We start from the raw sequence: 6,051 nt of genomic DNA, 5'->3' as shown, positions 1-6,051 counted from the left end.
TAATGGAAATACCCTGTAATCTCCCCCGTCCATCACAACAGCCACTAGCGCCTGACTCTGTGGCACACTTGAAATGTGGCTCCAGCTACTAAGAAACAGAATTTTTAATTTTATGTGATCTTAGCTAATTGTAATTGAAACGGCCATGTGAGGCTGTTGGTGGCCGTCTGGGCACAACGCAGTTCTAGAGCCCAAAGGCTGGTTTGCCTCCCCAGATGGATGCCCGATGCGGGACTCAGAGCGTGGCCCAGGAACTCCGCAGAAGCGCTTGGATGCACTGGGACGTTTCCAGTGATGGTTCCACCAGGGAGGGCAGGGGTGTAACCGACGAGCGGACATCCCAGCAGCTGTGTTTGTGCTCTTCCGGCTGCAACAATTCTGGGAAGGCTTTTGTCTGTGTTGTCTAATTTTGCCCTGGGGAAGTGTGAAGATTCCAAAGGAGGATACAGTGCCATCAGGGCTACCTGCTGGCCTTGGACCCAAACCAGGTTAGCAAACCTGAAATCCCGAGCATTTCATGTTAACCGATGGCAGAAGGGGAAGCACGTGGGGCATCTGGTGTGCCACGGAGGAGTCGGACTGCGCTAGCTGAGTTAGGGACCTCTGTGGTAAGCGGCAAGAGCCAAGACAGAGTCAGCTCCGGGTGAAACCGTGACTGCAGGAAGCTTCCTGGACATCTTATCTGTGGCACCTGCTTCCCCTGCCGCCTTGTCCCTACCTCTGTCCAGGGGATGGTATGTTTCCTTCCCTCTAGTCACAGCAGGATCTGGAGAAAGTGCCCAAAGCTGATGAACACTACTAAGATATCTTTGACAAATAGGATGTGTCCACTTCCCGACAATTTCTATTTTGACAGGAAGCAGGGGCTTGGGCCAAGAGCAGCTCCCCAGAGGGGGGTTAGCCTCCCTTAGCAAAGGCTCAGATGCAGGCAGAAGTAGACGGTGGGCCCCACGGGAAGTGCTGGTCATGCATGACGTCATTTAACTCCATCTCAGAGTGTGGGGAGCAAGTGCGACCCCATTTGGAGATGGGGAAACTGAGGCACGCTGAAGCTAAGTAGCTGGTCCAGTTCGCAGCTGGGGAGCAGGGGTATGGCCAGGGCTCAGACCCAGGGAGAGCTGGTAGAGAAAAACGCTGGGGATGAGAGGGAAGGAGGAAGTGCCCCTTGGAGGGGGGCATTTTTTTCTTTCTTTTTTTTTTTTTAAAGATTTTATTTATTTATTTGACAGAGAGAGATCACAAGCAGGCAGAGAGGCAGACAGAGAGAGAGAGAGAGAGAGGAAAGCAGGCTCTCCACTCAGCAGAGAGCCCGATGCGGGACTCGATCCCAGGACCCCGGGATCATGACCCGAGCCGAAGGCAGCGGCTTAACCCACTGAGCCACCCAGGCGCCCCATTTTTTTCTTTAATCTGAGATGAGGATTTGAGGACCCAGAGGCTGGGGCCGGGCTCCTGCCGCGGCTCTACCCATTTGCTGGCCTGATCCTCCAGAAGCATCTGTTGCTTCTTGTCCTCAGGTCTGAACAGTTACAGATTTCTGAGAGCAAGCGGGCCAAGAATTCTGCTTGACTTCGGGATCCTGGTTGGCCCCGGGGCCTGCTCCTTGATGCCGGGCTGCGATATTTCTAGATTACTCAGCCTTTGGGAAGGAAGCTGGGCCAAGGACAAACCCTTGGTGAGAAGAACAGACTGTTGAGAGAACAGACCCACCTCCTCTGCCCTCCTCCTCCTCCAGGAGGCTGGGGAGCCTGCAAACTCCCTGCAGGGGTGCGGGGCTGGCTGAACTGAGCCTTCTCTCCATCCGCCCCTGCCAAACCCAGCTGCTCTTGGGGAGCCTAGCTGGCAGCTCACTGACGCCTTTCTCTGCCTCCCCTTCTTACGGGTGGTGACCTCCTGGCAACCAGAAGGTCAGCGCCAACTCAGGAGCCCGAAAAGAAAGCAGCTGGCAGCCCTTTCAGCAAAACTTCTAACACTCTGGTTAACTCTGGGCACAGACCCACAATGGCACGGGGGCTTTGTCCTGCTTCCTGCACTTGCCCTCTACATGGTACTGGATGTGCTACGCAGTCCTTCAGGGCCTCTGCTTCCTCATCTGTAAAGTGGGGAGAACAGGAGCACGGACCCTGAAGGCTGCGCCAAGGACGATGCAGGACACTGAGGGAGTGGGGCACAGGGTCTGTGCATTACTCGCCATTCACCTGGGCCTCACTTACCTGTGCCCCTCCCCTGCCCTTTTTTCGACCTTCCGTGAATCCAGATGACTGTTCTTTACCAGGGACCCTCTGCTGTGATGTGGTTTTGAAGTATGGAGAAGAAAAGTGACATGAGTCTTGCCTGTCCCTCTTTGGTGACAGTCTCACCTCCTCCATCTGGCCAGCCATGTCACAGCTCCACACTCGGGCCCCGCGCTTGGGGTTTAACGCTCTGAGATGGTTGTCTTGAAATTCTTAATAATTCTGTTTTGGGGGTTTGGATTGTGTAAGTGAGGCCGAGTGGGACAATGGAGCGTGTGCTGGTTCAGAGGTTTCCGTTCCTGTCATGCAGTGGGGACCTGGGCACAGGTGCAGGAAGACTTACAGTCAAGCCTCTGGGCCCTGCCCACCAAATTACATGGCCCCAGGCATTATGGGGGTCTGTGTGTGCCCCACAAGTACACCGCCCCCCTGCAAGGTACACAGCACAAAACGGTCAATAAAAATCACCAGGACAGATCAAGAAAGATGGCAAAGAAAGGGAGTAGCTAAAAAAAAAAAAAAAAAAAAGAAAGGGAGTAGCTTTTTCCTGCTTTCTGATCAAGGGCCCTGCATTTTCATTTTGCCCCAGACTCTGCAAACAAGGTAACTGGCTGCGGTTCCATCTGATGCGCGAATCTCAGACATGTCAGGGGGTGGCCACTAGGACAGCTTTGTTGATTAGATTAGAGTCTTATTAGTACGTACTTCTCTGGCCCAACAACTCGGTGTTACCATTAGAGACATGCACATGGGCTTGTGTGTAAGAATGTTCACCCGTGTTGTTTCTAACAGAAAGTGGCCAGATGCCCCATGGTGAGGGAGGGTCCCACACACGATGAAGGTGGAGGGCTCGATGCCACTGTTGGAAGCATATCGCAGGAGAGAACTTACTGGCATGAGAAAAACTCATGATATTTGCAAAAGAGGAAAAAAGGCAGTTAGCAAAGGGCCTGTACCATATGACTTCATTTGCATAGCTGCGTGGGGAATATATGCCTGGGGAACATACTGGGCTGATTTACACCTAAGTACTGACAGCTGTTCTCCTTGGGTGGGCGCTTTTTTTCCCTTTCGTGGGTGTCTGTGTTTCCAACTTCCGTGCAAGGAGTGCACCTCACCTTTACCGTGGCCCAGAGGCATGATGGTACAGAGGGCAAGGTTAGTTTCGACCTGCAGAATGTGGGGCCCGACTATCTGGGTTCAAACCCCAGCTCTGCTCCCTACCAGCTCTGTGACCTTGGGCAAGGGATTTCACATCTCTGAGCATCATCTTCCCCATCCATAAACAGGGAAAGTAACAGTACCTCTTATAAGGGCAGGGAGCTTAGAGCCATGCCCAGCACATAGTAAGTTGTATGTAGTGGGGTTATTTTCATAAAGAAATTATGTAAGAGAAAAATCTGAAAATGCCACAATATTAACAAATGATTATTTTGGATGATGCAGAAGTGAGTGGTTTATTTTTCCTTTTGGACGTTTCTGTCTTTCCCAAGGTAAGCATGTACTTCTTTTGTAACGTGAAGGAAAATATTAAAGAAAAAAGACGTAAAAGGTGGTGTGCTAAGTGCTGGGGAAAACAGGACGAAGTCAGGTTAGCCACCTCTGCATGCTTTTCAGGCCAAGATCAGGAGTGGATTCTGGAGCTCGTCTCTGGCCCTTATTTCAGACGTCCCATCATGTTGTGTACCTTCTCATTCATAAAGGATCCAACAGCTGGTGGACAGACACTAATGCCAAATGATAGGGTCTCATGATAAAATACTGCAGTTAAAGCTCTCAGATAGATAAATATCCATACACATGCAGAGAAACATACAGATATTGTAACTACTTGGGTCATATCTATGCTTCTATTTACTTTGTATATAATATGTATACATAGCAACAGGGACTCTTTCACTACAGCTATTACAAAGAGTACTTGCCACCCACAGCCCCCAAATATAACCCCGAGAGACTGACCATGATATGATAATTGCTTATTTACTTGTTTGCCTCCCTCCCTAAAATTCCTGAATATGTCTTCTTTCTATCCCTGGCATGTACCACAGTGCCTGGCACTTAATAGAAGTTTCCTAAAAGTCTGCTGAATGAATGGATGGATGAATGAATGAATGCGTTCAAGTAATAGCAGAGACTCATGGGTCAAGATACACAGAATGAGATGTGGGATTAGCTGTTTTGTGGTGGAGATAGGTCAAGGGAGGGTCAAAGATGAGCGAGTAAGACTTTACAGTAAAGATGAGGCCCGAGTAAAGTACTGGAGGGTGACCGTGTGCTGGTCCCCACAGGAAAGGGAACAGAATTGAGAGAAGAGTGGGACTAGCATTCAGAGGACCCTCTAGGTGGTTCCGGGGTTCCTTTTACCCGAATTCCCTTTGAATTAAAAAGATACTTTCTGTACTTTCATTTCTCCACAAATTAAGGATATTTAATACAAATCCCAATTATCAAAAGTGAAATTTTTTTAAGTCCCATAAATGTAATGCTTTTCAGAAAAAAGCAGGGCGTGAATGGGCGGTGGGCTCAACGAGGGGAAGGGCTAGCTGACTCTGCTCTCAGCGGACCCCCTTCACAGGCAGGCGAGGAAACAGGCTCCGACGTGACCTCACTCCCAACAAGGTGAGACCACCACCGCTCCACCCCCCACACCCCAGGGCAGGCAGCCTCTGGGGACAGGTGCTCCCTGAGAGTCCCTGAGTCCAGGTCCAGGCTGCTCAGGGACCACACGGTTCCTCGATGGGAATTAGGCTATGGAAGGGGCCTGAGTTGAGTGTTGTGTGTAGCACAGAAAGGACAAAGACAAGCCTTGAGTATTTGCCTGGACATGCTAAATCCCCATCCCTAGTTTTCTTTTCTGTCCTGGCCCAGCTTTGCAGCCCCGAATCCTTTCCAGAGAAAGCAGGGAGTAGAAAAACAAGGAGAGAGAGGGCATTTTGTTTGTTTTTGTAACAGCTTTATTGAGATAGAATTCACATACCATAAGTTTGCCCTTTAAAATTGTACAGTTTAAGGGGGTTTGGTATATTCAAGTTCTACAACCACCAACAGCATGGAATTTTAGGACATTTGCATCACCCAAGAAGAAATCCCTTATACTTTAACCGTCACCCCCACACCCCCCAACTCCTCAGACCCACGCAACCACCTGCCTACTTTGTCTCCATGGACTTGCCTGTTCCGGACACTTCATATAACTCAAATCCTACAATCTGGGTCCCTTTTGTGTCTGACTTCTTTCACTGAGCCTAGTGCTTTCCAGATTCCTCCAAGCTGTGCAGACGATGTCTGGGTGATGCTTAAATTCACTGGTCCCGCAGACATGTACTGGTTACTGAGCACCTACTGTGTGCCAATCCTGGGGGCCCGGCCAGGAATAAGAGCGACAGTAAACTCTTTCCTGGAAGGTTTCTAGTGGGGAAGAGAGAAAATACGCCAAGGGAATCAGAAAGTGGCTTGTGACATTCCACGGTGCAGCGAGCTGCGTGCAGCGCAAAGCTGGGAGTGACCAGAGCCGGAGTTGGGGGGTGGGGAGGGAAGGTGTCCTTACCTCGAGGGGCCAGCGGGGTCCTCCGCTTGGGGTGAGCGCAGCGTACTGATGAGCTCAGCCTGGGAGCAAGTGCGGGAGCCAGGAGGCCGCCGCGATGACCCCTAGGGCTGCGCCGCGGACCGTGTCGGACCCCAGCGGGCGTTCCCAGGTGCGAGCGGGAGCGAGGGCGGAGACGCGGGCCTGCGGCCGACGGCGGGCGCTGACCCCCTCCCGCCGGCGCCCACGCACCGCCCCTCGCCCGGGCCCCACGCGCCCCCTCCCTCTCGG

Source organism: Neovison vison, chromosome 7 (genome assembly GCF_020171115.1).
Source record: "Neovison vison isolate M4711 chromosome 7, ASM_NN_V1, whole genome shotgun sequence".
Lineage (NCBI taxonomy): Eukaryota > Metazoa > Chordata > Mammalia > Carnivora > Mustelidae > Neogale > Neogale vison.
The sequence above is the reverse complement of the archived record's forward strand: the minus strand, read 5'-3'. Positions refer to the sequence as shown.